Raw genomic sequence first — 15041 nt, 5'->3', positions numbered from 1 at the left:
AAGTGAATGACATTAACCATTAAAGGTTTGGAAAAAAGATCTAATATTTGGAAAAGATACAAATAGAACCCCAAAGGTGGTTTGTTTTTTGGTTTTTGGTTTTTTTTTTTTTCAAAGATTAAAGAAGCTAATTTATGGTGAATAGGATTTATTTAATTCCTCTGCAAATTCATTAGGAATATGGAACTCTTCAGAGTGACTGAAGCTTCTCATGACCTTTTTGGTGTGTTTCTATCTAATGTTTCCGTTTTGAAATTTCAAAGTATCCTGCAGACCACTCTCACCCCCCCAAAAAAAACCCAAAACCAACCAAAATAAACCAAACCAAACAACAACAAACCAACCACCACCAACCAAACCAACACAAACCACAACCCTCGAATGAACAATAAAGAAAAAGGTTTTATCAAACACAGAAAAGAGCATCCTCTGAGTTCCTATCCTCATATTTTTGATCCTCATTTTTTCCACCATTTAGCCTGCAGCCTGAAGGCACTTGATTCACTCTCTGCTGTGTGCAGTACCTGCATCTGGTAGCTGCAAACTTGCAGTGACATTTCTTTGTGAATGGAGAGGGAATTAGATCTAGGAAGAGACGGCCTGATTCAGCCAGAGCTACTGTTTTCTTATACACGTGACTGTGTTGTCCCATTGTAAGACAAGACGACACACAATTAGTTTTGCTGTATATTTAAAAAGATGTGAACTTTAATACATGATTCTCCTTCTTCCATGACACTTTCACATCTTCTTTCTAGTAAGATTTACGACTGCACCGGTAATTACAACAAGTGGACAAATAATCTCCAAGTCCTAGCTTTCTGTTTACAGGAACTGAACATCTCTGGATTAAAGGGAATGACATATGTTAAACCCCTTCTTTCATAATTTCATTTTATGACTGTTCAAATGTATTTTTATATATCTGGCTGCCTGACTGAATAGCTAGCTCTCTTCTTGTCTCTTCACCGCCTGTATTGGATTGAGTCCCTCTATTGTACTAATCTTAGCCTATTGTCTCCATGCTGAGCTCTTGAAATTCATTATCCTCACTGGTGGTTTTAATCCTAGATATTCATTATATAACAGTTGATTCAGAGGTACTGTACTACATTGCAGCATATTGAACTTATACATCAGTGGCCTGGATGAGGGGCCAGAGTGCACCCTCAGCAAGTCTTCGGATGATGCAAAACTGGAAGGAGTGGCTGATACCCCAGAAGGCTGAGCTACCATTCAGCGAGACCTGGACAGGCTGGAGAGCTGGGCAGAGAAAAAACTAATGAAGTTCAATAAGGGCAAGCGCAATGCCCTGCGCCTGGGGAGGAACAGCCCCCTGCACCAGTATGAGCTGGGGCTGACTTGCTGGGGGGCAGCTCTGAGGAGAAGGACCTGGGAGTGCTGGTGGGCAGCAGGTTGCCCATGGGCCAGTGGTGGGCCCTTGGGACCCTGGGGTGCATTAGGATGAGCGTGGCCAGTAGGTTGGAGATTATCGTTCCCCTCTACTCTGCCCTTGTGAGGCTGCATCTGCAGTACTGTGTCCAGGTCTGGGCTCCCCAGTTCAAGAGGGACACAGAGCTACTAGAGAAGGTCTCACGGAGGGCTACAAAGATGAGGGGACTGGAGCATCTCCCTGATGAGGAAAGGCTGAGAGAGCTGGGGCTGTTTAGCCTGGAGAAGAGAAGGCTCAGGAGGGATCTCATCAATGTATATAAACACCTGAAGGGAGGGTATAAAGATGGACCCAGGCTTTCAGTGGTGCCCAGTGACAGGACCATAGGCAATGGGCACAACTGAAACATAGGAGGTTCCCTCTGAACATCAGGAGGTGCTTTTTTGGGTTGAAGATGACAGCTTGCTGTGGGGATCTGTTTGAAGCCCGCTGTAATGTTTTTCATCAATTTCAGTCAAAAATAATGCTGACGGACTGTAAGACTATTAGTTTGCTGCTGATAATCTATTTTCTGCCTCTCTTTCCCTTGGTTAACCTCTAATACTGAATACATGCCTCTCTGGATGGAATTGGAATATAGCAGTGAGCTGTTTTGCTGAAGCTCATGCTAGATAAGACTACAGCGATAGTAGAAGGTAGAAGGAAGCAATTAAAAAGTATATTAATTACCAGTAGTGTATCACTCATAGTAAATGTGTGTTTCTGGAGCATGGCACCAGGATGGCTTTTGTCTGTGTTCATATGGCTAGGGGATTCTAATACCATCTACTAAATAAGATTTTGCCAGCGTGGTCTGTATTTCTGGCAGCTAAAAGTGTGCGTTATTGCCGTTTCCTGCATAATTCAGTTCCGAAAAGTAAATCACAAAGCGCAATATCTTCCTTTTTTTTTCTCCAGTGCATGCATGACTTATCCTCTTGGATTACATTAAGAAAGTCAAAGAAATTTGTTACAAGCAAACATATAAAGAAATCAAAAATTATAGGTCATAATTCTGCTAGTCTGTTGGCTAGTCCACAGCATCAAACTTAATATTGTTGTGCACATGTCATTTGCACCAACTTCCACCCCAATCTACATATTCTGAAACATTTGCAGGTGTGTTTCAGTGCTTCCTTGTTGCTATTTCATATGAGTTCAGCTCACAACACTGTTTCCTGCACACCCCCCCCGGTTTTCAGTATTTAAGGGAATAATAGACTGAGATACTACAGCGTGGGGTAACTTCCTCAAGTGCATATTTACAGCTGCATTGTTTCAACAATACTAGTGTTAAAAGCAGGCTACTCACTACCCTAGGCTGCTTTCAAAAGGTTAAGAAGTTCCATATAGAAAGAGGCATCTCTGGTGGATGCAGCACTTCTCAGTTACAGCGGGCTTTTGGTAGGGAGCGATTACACCAGTGAGGCACTGTGTTTCCATGCACACACAAGATTAGATTACTCTTTTGGAGCAGAAAACGGTTCAGAATTAATGACCCTTCCCCAAGGTTTCCCTAGGGTGGTCCAACCTGCTGTCTGACTGCAGCTGAGAGGGAACTTTAACTGCTGGAAACCTGTCTTGACCTTGTCCAAAGCACACAGGCTACTTGCAACCTGCTAAATGTTCTCCAGGTGCAAGATAGTAAAATGAAAAAATAAATAAATAAATAAATAAATAAATAAATAAATAAATAAATAAATAAATAAAAAAAAATGGTTCTGGCTTCTCTCACCTTGTGGATGGAAACCAATTCTCTTTCTACTAGCAGACAACCACTTACACAATTGTAATTCACAATATTTTGGAAAGGCGTAACTGTACTGGTGAACAATATGAAGGGAAATCAGAACTGAATACAGCACCTTCCTCATCATGAGTAAGCATCTGTGTGAGGACAAAGATAAGGTGGTATTTGATTTTGAAAATGACTAAGAATCAGTTATTTTTGTTTAACTTTAAAATAAATTCAACTATCAACCAACCAATCAAGCAAAAATACCAGTCTTCCTACACAGTAGATTAGATTGCTTTGAGGGGTGAAATATTTTGCATGTAAATGAAAGTACCACATTTTCTCACAAAAGATCGTGCAAAGGCCAAATATGCCCTAAGAAGATAATTATTTATTATATTTATTAATTACTTCAGTTATGCTAATTGCATTCCAGCTGTCTTGTAGATAAGCACTTGGAAACAACTCATATTTTTATGATTATATTTTAGTTGATGTAGCAATTTTAAGCTAAGGACATCAAGAATAAAAAATAACATTATTGTCTTGCGTAAAAAGGGAACCAAAGCAAAGACATGTGAAAGGACTTGTTTAAGGTCAAACACCAGATATGGTTAGAGCAGGGATTGAGAAAATACCTACTTGCTTTACTTCTAAGGCAATAAATACAATTTCAGATAGACGACGCTACCTCCCAGCCAGCCAGCCCTCTTCCAATAACTACTTAGCTGCCTGGAAGGAGGGAAGGAACAGTTACTCAGCTGAAGGTCCTGTTGATTCATCTCATGAGAGTTACTAAAGCTTAAGAAAATACAGCAGCAACATCTTCTGGTCTCTTTTGTGAGACATGATTCACACAAAGGGAACTACAGTGAGTGCTCTGAGTGGAAAAGGAGAGGAGGCGTGTACTTTCCTGTCTATAGTGGGTTATAATATACTTCATTATATCCTTTTAACTGCAACACTTTACCATGAAACTGAATTGGTCCTATGCAACAGAAGACACCCCAACCAGCAGGAAGCACCAACATCATAACAGAGATCTCCCATGTAGCATATAAAGGGTTTTGTGTAACTGGTAGTTATTTTTTTGTTGGATGAAAGGCAAAATGAAAGTGGGTGCTAACGTTCATGCAATAAAATTATGTTTGAGCATGGTGAAGTATCAGAGAGATTTTTTGAGAGGAGAGAGCACTGCCTTCTCCTATGAAAAATTGCTATAAATTTGCCATGGTTCTAAAAATGCTGAGCAATGGGTCTGGGTGCTTACAAGCAGATACAAAGGATACTAATACTCCTCTCAAATACGTCATGTCTGAATGTCATAAATATGAGCAAAAGTGGTAAATTGTGGATCATACTATAAATGGCAAGAGCCTGGTGCAGACCTGAAAAGTAGACATCAAGACTGTCACTCTTCTGTGGTGCGATTTTGAGAAAGCACATTGCCTGTGTCCTTTTCTTCTTTTTCTGTGGTGTTTTTCCTATTCTGTAATTCCTGTATTAGCTGTAGGTTCTGCTGTAGATCATACTTAAAGGCTTCTAAAGGTGTTCACACATGCCTGGGTGGTAGCTACCAAAAAACTTCTACATCTGACCAGGTGCTGCTGATGATATGAATTCATTTATTTTTCTGCCTGGCCATGTAAGTTTTTGTCATTTGTAGCGGCTGTTTTATAAGCAATTTTTGATGGCTGCTATTTATTTCTCTGTGGCTGTCAAGGGGTCACCATCAGGGTGAGAACCCTGTTGCAGTGTCCTAACACAATAAAAAGGCCATCCAAAAATATGACTCAAGTTTACTTTTAGTGTAGTAACTCTTATACGAAAAGGGTACGTGCAAGGAGGCAGGCTGGATGCACTTGACTAACTGTGGCTCCCTTTCAACAAAAGCTTTAGACAAAGATTTTCTTCTCTGAAAACTATACCTGTAGCAATTTATGGTTGCCAACATTCAGGGTAGACTCCCTGAAATGGAAGATAATATCTTTGGCACTGTTTACTTTTTTTATGCTGCAACAGGAAAAAGTATCTACAAAAAATACAAACCAGGAGTATGATGGAGTGGTTCGGGAACGTGAGAAACAGAATTGACATGATAAAGGTAAAAATATGCGCTCTGACTTCATAACAATTAGAAAACTCCTGTAACATTGGCTGAGGCTAAAGGGCAGAGCCATGTGGTACGTGCTCAGTTGTAATGGGTACGTGAGTAAGGGCTTTGCCTGGTTTAGCCACTTTGTCTTAACTACTTCGCTTCCCTGTATGCATGAGTACCACAAAATGTAAACCCAACAGAAGACCCATTCCTATCTCATGCTGTAACAGTGGAAAACAAAAAACAGGTGAGTAAAAGTATTTATGACCGTATAAAACATTAGTTGTTAAGAATTCATACTAATAGGGAGTTGTCTGCAGTACACAAGTAGAGATAAAATGCACCACAGTGATCCAAGCGCTATTTTAAAAACAAAGTCAAGACGTATAGATCATGAGGATACAAAAAGCCTAAGTTATGAGAGATAGTGTAATGGCAGCCTTGTGATAACTGCCTTCATGCTCTTAAAAAATAGATTCACTGTTTTATATACTTTTAAAACAAGTTTTACATGGATGTTTTTCTTTTCTTTTAAAATATAAGAAATTATACATGTGTGCAAGTTTTCTGAATGAAAAGTCAAAAGAATAAATATTTTTTTACCTTGTCCTCAGAATAACTGTAGCAAGGCAAGGTAGATAGACAGAGACTAAGCTGAGAGTGACTTAAAAAGTAATTAATTTTCATCATGATTTAAACTGATACTTTTTAAAACTAGCATTTAAACCGACGTTATGCTGTAAAGTGTTAGGAAAACCTATATCCAAAACTTTATATGAACATTCAGCATCTACCAGACTATAATGTTCTCGCAAGTACTTAAAGAGAAGAAAGTTATATTTATTTGAATAATCTATTGACATAATTTGAATTAATTGTGTGCATAAATATTTGAAGCATTATGGATACAATTGTATTATCAGTAAAAGAACCTCCTCTTTCATTGTATCTATAATTTAGGTACAGATCTTTTTCTACTTTAAAAAATAATTGCTTTGGTGAAGACAATGAAAGATAATTTAGACTTTCAATAGGCTAACTTAGCACTTGCCAACACCTTATTTAAACAGTCCAACTTAAAGAAAAAGAAAGTAGTTTACAGTGTACCAAGACCCTTTTTAAACACTCAGAAGAAAGGTTCTCCAAAGCATCCAAATGAATTAGGACCAGAAGACCCACTGGACTCAGGCCATACATCCTCAGGGAACAACACAGCTTGGCTGGACCATTTCAGATTTCCTCACACATGGCATTTCAGTATATGGAATGATGTTGATGATTAGTATTAGAATCATGGAATCATTTAGACTGGAAAAAAGATCAAGTCCAACCATTAACCCAACACTGCCAAGCTCACCAGTAACCATGTCCCTAAGCACTGTGTCTATGTGTTTTTTAAACACCTCCAGGGATGGTGATTCCACCGCCTGCCTGGGCAGCCTGTTCCAGTGCTTGAGAAGAAATGTCTCCTAATGTCCAATCTAAACCTCCTCTGACGCAACTTGAGTCCATTTCCTCCTGTCCTGTCACTTGTTACCTGGGAGCAGAGACCGACCCCCCCTGCCCACAGCCCCTGTCAGGCAGCTGTAGGGAGCCATCAGGTCCTGCCTGAGCCCCCTCCTCTCCAGGCTGAACACCCCCAGTTCCCTCAGCTGAATGAGGCAGAGACCCCCATGACACAGGACATGGAAAAGGCTGAGGGAATGAACGCCTTCTTTGCCTCAGTCTTTACTAGCAAGACCAGCCTTCAGGAATCCCAGGCCTCAGAGATTAGGGACAAAGTCTGGAGCAGGGGTGTTGGACCAGATGACCTCCAGACATCTCTTCCATACTCATCCAAGTTGTGATTGTGTGATTGCAGAGACTGCATGGGCTATTTACCTACTGAAAGAGCAGTTGAGATTCATTTTAATCCCATGGGCAGGATGTTGTCAAAATCACATATTTGTCCTTTGCCGAGATAAGCATTTTAAAATATTAAAGTATTTTTGAGGAAAAAAATATTTTTGCACCTCAGGTAGGTCTCCTAGCCACTAGGTCTATCCCTTCATTTACTCCATAACTCATTAAAAATGCCACTATGAAATGAGATAAAGAATGATATAAAGAATGAGATATTCAAAGTCATTGTTTCCTCATGATCTAGTGATCAGAGCATCCACAGATGCAGTAGAAGGTAGGTATCTGAAACTCCTGTGGGCAGAGGAATGCACTGGGAACATCTGCCAAGTCTGGCCACATAAGGTAGGCAGAGTGACGCCTACTCCACTGAAACCAGAGCTCTTCATGTGCTACTCAGCTGTTACAAAGGTGCAGGCACATCTGAGCATGCCAGAGGGTACATCCTGAGGAAATTCCTTTGGAAAATTCAGGCTAAGCCAGGCTTGACACACTTTCCACTAGGTGACAGCTGAATAGGGTGTTTTGGGTATCAAAATTTCGTACTGAGATGCTTAAGCCTGCTGGTGGATCTAGCCTTTGACATCTTGTCTTCAGGAGACACATCCAGTCATGAAGTCAATCAAATTCAGTCATAACTATTGAGAAGAGAGGAAGCTTGTCCTCCTAGTTGGTTGTGGAAGATGTTGCCCTTAACCCTGTTAAAAGCAGAAAACTCAGTGACTAAGCTGGGCTGAAGAAGTCAACTGAGGTCAGTGGCATCCTGCTACTACTTACCTCATGAACTAATGCAAGAAGGCACACAATCACTTCAAAGAGAAGCAGGATGAGAATGTCTTTACCTATAAGTTTGTTGACCTCAGTTCTGCAAGTTAATTTTTTTTCAAATTACAGGAAATTACAAAGAAAATGTAAAATAATGGAGTTACCATAGTTTAATGACTTAACGTCCAGATTTTACCCTGCAGTTGAGCAAGGTAGGAGTGGACAAAAAGCCAGTAAGTGAGTCAGAAAACACTTTCTAATGTGTGACAGAACACAAAGAATATGAAAGCATATAAAAGATTTAACAAAGTCAATGTAATAGATAACCTTCTTTAAGTTAAAAAAACCCTCTGATTTTGGGAAGAAGAGAATTGTTACAGATCTAGAATATTTGATTTTCTTCCAAAAAGAGCGGAGGTGGAAACCAGAATTGCACACAGATTGTTGATGAGATGGATGAAGTACGGGTCATCAGAAAATTAAAGGACCTCTAATTTGTTTTGGGCCCAGTCCTATTTAGTGTTATAATGCATAACTTTGCACAAGAAGTCAGTATATGCCTGATTTTTTTTGCCAGTAACACAATGTTGGAAAGGTCAGAAAATAACATATAATAAACAGGATCCCAGTGTGATCGGCCAAAAATTCCTGGGACACAGTGGGCAGGCTACAATTGCGTTGTACAAGGCACTAGTAAACCATTATCAGAACTAATGTGAATAGCTCTGATTACCTGTGTTTAAGAAAGAAGACTTAAAGGTGAAATGAGTAGGGAGAACTTTATTAGCATAAGCAGGGAAAGCAACAAGACAAAATATCTTATGAGAAGAGGTGACATGAGTTTGTCTTGATTAACATAGCAATTAAAAACTGAGAGAGGATATGATTGCTCCATAAATACTCAAGGGGAGAGTAAATGCTAGGAAGGGAAAATAATTAGTTCAGCCAAAGAACAATACTGAAAGAGGAATGAATGGCTATAAACAAATGAGACAAATAAAAACCCTTTAGGAATTAAAAGATTTTGAACAAACAAAGGTGCAAGTCTGAAACAGCTGTCCAGCTAGCAAATATTTGAATTATTTTTATAGAGAGTTGAACAAATGTAGGGAGCTAGACATGGATTATGCATCATGGTTGTCTGTGACAGCGAGGGTCTAAATTCAAGGACCTAGAAGGTCTGTTCCTGTCACATGCCTAAGACACCTGGTAATTTTGTGCAGTATAGTAAATATTTACTTTCTGCAGGAAAAAGGTCAGCCCACATGAAGAAAGTAAAAGCATATGCAGTTTCAGCATGTACTGAAAGTAGGCTGGAAATGAGGGTGAAGACCTGAGATGAGCTAGTGAGTGGCAGGGCTAGCAACAGTTTGCTATGTGTTGCACGTATTTAGCGCAATGCAAACCAAAGTTAGGGAGAAATATGCTTTTGGAATGCCAACCAGTTCCCACCTTGAACTTTATGTGAGCTGTAACTGATTTATGAGACACTGCCCATAAAATGACTATTAAAGTGGCATTTGTGGCAAGGAGAAAAACATCCCAGCACCCTTGAAAAGAAAGAGGCAATGCCGAGGGGATGCTGTACAGCACTGTGCACTGCAGGGTCACAAAGGCTGCACTGACATTCAGGCAGACCAGAGTAGAGCATCCTGTGCCCCACCAGAGTCCAAGGTAGTTGCAGAAGAGCTACTGATGGCCTTAATTTCCCCACAGCACTATCCCTAGGATTTTCTATCAGTCAGTTTTAGCCAGCTCTCCAGCTGGGATGTTTATTTGCTGCCTTTGGCTTGCTCCCACATGCCAGCCTGGGCACCTGTCCCCACCTGCTAACTGGGAACAAGGACACAGGTGAAACTGGCCTTCTCAGACAGGTCATAAATTGCCCTGTTTGCCTATCAGGCCTTTCAGTATCACCTCCTTCGTCCGAAAAGGACTATTATCTTGAAAATAATGGTGCTTGCAGTTCTTCAGATTAGATTTTTTTATTTTTATTATTATTTGTAACTTTCATATTGTCCTGGAACAGGATGAGAGTTTGCAAATACTGCTGTAAAAATATTTGGGTCAAAAATTTCCCTGAAGAAATGTAATGTTTTTCCATTTAATTTGATAACTTCTTACTGGTCTCTGGGATGAAGAGATTCCTCAGTGTCTTATGAATTCTTTGACGTGTGGCTAATGCAACATGCTCTCCTAGGGGGCTGTTTTTCAGAAAAGTGACCTTCTACTAGGAAAGCAAAGTAACAACTCAATTAAAAGGAACAACAAAGGTCACACTGTTTTCCCTACCCAGCTAGAAAAATAAAGCAGTGGAAAATGTAAGCTGCATTTACGTTAACGTATGGGAATTTAAAGAGTATCATGTGGAAAACTCATTGATATGGTAGAATTCCATTTTAGGGTGCCTCTGGAGAAAGAAATGATGAAGTTATTAAAATTTGTAAGAAAATATATTAATCAGCTATGTGTTAGAGTACTCAGTCTGTAGGAACAAATGCTGTCTGGGCAGAAGCAAAGAGCCATGGGAATCATGGTCCCTGGTCTGCCACTTCTCGTCTGATTTTGAAGAAGTGACTTACGGTTCAACTAGGCAGCCCAGAAATAGCTAAACGCAAGAAGCAATGCAGGACCTTTCTCTTCAAATGAAAACATTGTGTAACAGAGTGCTGTCAGTATCCCTTGCCCACAGAGCAGGCAGACCCATCCAAAGCCACACCGCTGCTCTCATTAGCGAGCTGTGCCATGCAATGTCTTCCACAGCAGCCGAGTTCACCGATCGCTCCTTGGGGAGGCCTTTAGGGCAGGAGCATTGCAGGGGTTATCAGCCAAGTGGCATATCTGAATGTAGGGGTTGTAAATATGTCTAGCTTTCTACAATAAATTAATAAGAAAGCTCCTTCCTCTCTTACATGTTCATGCCAGGATAAAACCAAGCTGACCTTTATCTCTCTAAGCCTCTTTTTTTTTTTTTTTTTTTTTTTTGTGGCAAAACTGACTTGCTGTTTACTTCCTTCAGAATAATAACGGTGAGACAAAATTCATTAGCATCTGTAAATTGCTTGGGAGTGCTGGGATGAGAGGAGCAACAGAAGTGAGCAAAGTATTTTTTTCAGTAGAATTATATGATAGTGTTATTAAGGATGTTTTCTGGAAACAGTTTAATTCAACACAAGCTTTCTAGAGCAAAAGTCCTGGTAATCTGATACAAAACGGTGATAGTAGATGCTTCTTCCCAAATTCTCAGAAATATGCCCCTTCCAAAATTTGCTTTCAGGAATAGATCTCTTCCAAAACTTAAGATTTCTCTCCATCAGAAAATTCAGATGTTGTCTATTTGACAAACATTTCACAGGTACGAAGGAGCAGGGTTTTTGTAGTCATAACTCTCCAAAGTCTTCAACCCGCACTCCATAAATGAACAAAACCATACCCTTGCTCATTTGACCCGAATCAGACATGTTGATATACAGCCGGATTTTAGGTAGCCCCCTGCCTGCTGCCCAGTTTCACATTTGGATACTGGAGTCCTATTTCCCTGCACTTCAATGGCTCTAACCAGGCTCCATTCTGCAAAGCAGACATTTCCAGGGAAAAGCAACTGCAAGGAAGAACTCAACAGGAAGGGGAGCTGAGAATCTTCAAGAATTCACAGCAGGATTCTTGGCATGTTTTGTTTGGCAACATTCAACCCTGATGTGCTTAAAAAAGGGACCATTTGGATCGCTGGTGAAGACCTGGAGGATCCATGTTGCTTTTGGCTGATGCAGAGGCTGCTGCTTCATCTCACACATGCTCGGTCTGCTCCTGCCCTCTGCACCAAGGGGACTGGGGTAAAGCCAAAGGATGGATGACTTAGGGCAATGGCCAACTGAACTGGTAGTAGCAGGTGGGTCTCTTATGGCAGATATATGCATCTGATGGACCACACAGCTTATTTCAGTTCGCAGAAGTGCCACATACTACATCCAACTCCCTGTTACTTCTCCAAGCAAGTGCCAGCTCTATTACACATCCCCAATACAGTTATATGGAGAGCAGGTGCCAGATTTCATAGGTGCCTGGGTGAGCAAACGAGGAGCTCTGAGAAAGGTGCCAAGCAGTTCCCTAAAACGACATTCAAACTTTTTGTGGATTGTGTTTATGAAAGGCACTGAAAATGAACTGTCTGAGACTTGCCCTGGCAGGCTTTTAGACAGCAGGTTACAATCCTCTGGTACAGGTTACAAGCAGGTCACGGTTAAATAAGGAAAATAATGCCCATGGCAGTAGGCTTGAATGAATGAAAAATGTATTTTTATAGGAAGACTGGATTTCAGGTTAAACTCTCCCAAAAGTGTATAGGAAAGCTCTAAAAGAAAAAGCATATTTTTTGTTTGTTTGTTTGTTTGTTTGTTTTTTCTCTCTTTAAAAAACAGTTTTAATTTAAAAAACATCTGGAAATTTTGACCAGTGACAAAGGTTTCTGGAAGCACTGCCATACAGAAAAATATATACCTCACTCAGCTACCTCCTTCCTAAGCCAACCTAGTTACTGTCAGCTGACCAGCCAGCTATAAAAATAATGGGGTTCTGCAGATTTACTGATGTATGTAAAAATTGAGGCTTCAGGTAATTCTACATCTCTGCCAACAGTTCCATGAATGGTGACAAGTACGAGCCTGCCAGAGGGGCTGCTTGATAAATGGGATAACTAAAGACTTCAGCTACGTTCACAGACTTTTAGCATTGTTTTTTTCATGGCAGGCTTCCTTGTCAGCTGTTTGGAAAAGCCGTTTCTTAAATCAGAGAAACATGTTCTTCCCTTCCTGTATTCCCCCTCTCCTCTGAGACAGCAGTCTGGGGCTTTGCTGAAGGCACATGATGTTACTCTTCTAGATACCACAAATTCCACCTCCTTTTCTTATAAACCTAGAGATTTATCTAGAGATTAGGAAATAATCTGTGCAGTCATTAGGCCTTAAGAAGCTCCAAGACAGCACACCAGTAAAACCACGTAATGAGGGACTACTCTTGTGCTTAGAGTAAAACACACAGTAGCAAACTGCTTTCCAAAGTCTTGAAACTAAGAATTTTACAGACCGAATGATTTGTTTCCCTAATGCATTCACCAAGTGCAGCAAGCCGATTAATATATTGCATATTGTAGAACCTTTCAGCTCCTGGTCTGCAGAGCTAGGCTTACACATCACTAACTATATATCACAGGTACACACAGGGATTTCACATGTAAGGGAAGAAGAAAAGAACATTTGCGCTTTCCACTGGCAGAATACTCATTTCAACATTTTTCTTTTGGAACTATAAAAGGTAAAGAAATCAAGAACAGGTTTTGCAGGAAGCCATTCCTCTTCAATGAGAGGTGTACCTGATGAGAAGGCAATGACAAAAGCGATGCACCCACTGAAGAGCAGCAGTTCGCAGCAGCTTGTGATGATGGCCATTATGCAAAATTGATACATTTGATACCAAACAGCCCTTCTACTAGAGAATGTGATGGGTTAGCTAGAAAGCAGCTTGTCAAAGGAAACCTGCTTCAGGATTTAGGGGCAATTCTGTAATTACCTTACTTAACCTTATGTTCCTATTAAGAAACAATTATTTTTTACAGGATTTCTGCAAAGGAGGAAGTCCTTTAAGAAGCAGCAGAGTCTACTGTAAGCCATGTAAGTAACTTCGGAAATTCAGAAACTTTACTTCTCATTTGAAGTAATTAAAAAAACCCCCACAAGTGCAGACTAGAATGAAACAAACACGAAAACTGTCTAAAACAAACATTCATTAAATAAACATGTAATTCAGAAGAAAGAGTTTCTTTTTGTTACTACACCTACAGTATTAAACTCTTCTTTAAGCTGTTACTGGTAAAACATTTAAGTCACAGAAAGGTCGATTTTCTGGGGCTCTGAAAATGTCAAGCAATGGCTTCCAGGAAAGACAGGGTAGAGTAAATGCACTTATATTGAATGACCTTCTTGGTACTTTTTAGCAAATACAGTCAGGATAGTTTTAATCAAGAGTATTTTACTACTTTAAACAGCAATAGCATGTTTGACCTTACAGACTTTTTTTATAGATGATATTTCAATTTCTGCCATTGAGAATTTGTAATCTAAAGTTTAGATTCAGGGGCATGAGGCAGAGGTTGAATTTATGCATACACCAGATCACAACAAAGTCAGTGGATCTCAAACATAAGCTTAAAATTAAACTCCTATTTAATGATATTCTGGGTATACCTCCACATGCATTCTTGAAGTAGTGGATCTATTCCACAAGCCATACAGCATGATTATTATTTAAACTGTGTCATGCGCAAAATAATTATAGTTACTGCCAACTCACTTTCATTTGCTATTGTTGTCATCTTCTAGCTAAGCAAACAGCATGGCTGCTGTGGTAACTACAACAACTAAGAACACCTTGCACACCACAGAAGACCAAGAAACTCTGAAAACACCCACCCCAACTGACTGCCAAGTACTACTTAAACTCAAAGTGAAATTAGAAAGAGCTGCCACTTCATTATTAAAGGGCTGTGCCTCCTGTTAATACAAACAAGACCTCCCTGCGCCTCAGTAGGAGCTATTTTGATTTGCCCCTGTTACAGAGTAACAAAAATTAGGATTAAGCACCATCAACTTAATTCCGTGTAGAAAGAAGGGAAGATGCCATCATCCGCTTGGAACTTGGCACTTTACTCTTATCCAGAGGCAAAATTTAGTTAGATTTTTAAAGGGGTCTCCTAGTGGTTTCTAAATATCCATATTCTAATTTGTGTGTTTAGACTTTGAGAAGTGTTGAAAATGGCTTTTTGTTTTAATATTAGATGCCTGTATAAATCAAATTGAATCTGCCTAAAAATAGATTATGTGGGGTATGCAAACAATTCCTTTTCTTTCAACACCAGTGACTTTTGATGCTGATTTTTGTGCATCGATATTTAGAGCTGGGTCCTTGGCATCCACAGGTAGGTTCTGCAGCAAAAGCAAGCACAAACACTTTTCCCTGGTGCTAGAGCACAGGGAGGCAGCTTGCTGTGCTCCTGTCACCCTGCTGCTGTAACGTGCTGCTAGAGGCTGCAATAACAGCTGCATGTAGCACAGCAGGCC

At 40.1% G+C, this 15041-nt stretch overlaps 1 protein-coding gene across 2 annotated transcripts in view; it reads right to left on the bottom strand.

Moving 5' to 3' along the window:
- The window catches only part of CNTNAP2 (contactin associated protein 2), a 1157745-nt gene that overhangs the window by 116081 nt on the left and 1026623 nt on the right, over window positions 1-15041 (bottom strand). The gene's annotated exons all lie outside the window — the stretch shown is intronic.

Source organism: Falco rusticolus, chromosome 4 (genome assembly GCF_015220075.1).
Source record: "Falco rusticolus isolate bFalRus1 chromosome 4, bFalRus1.pri, whole genome shotgun sequence".
NCBI lineage: Eukaryota > Metazoa > Chordata > Aves > Falconiformes > Falconidae > Falco > Falco rusticolus.
This window is presented reverse-complemented; position numbering and strand designations above follow the sequence as displayed.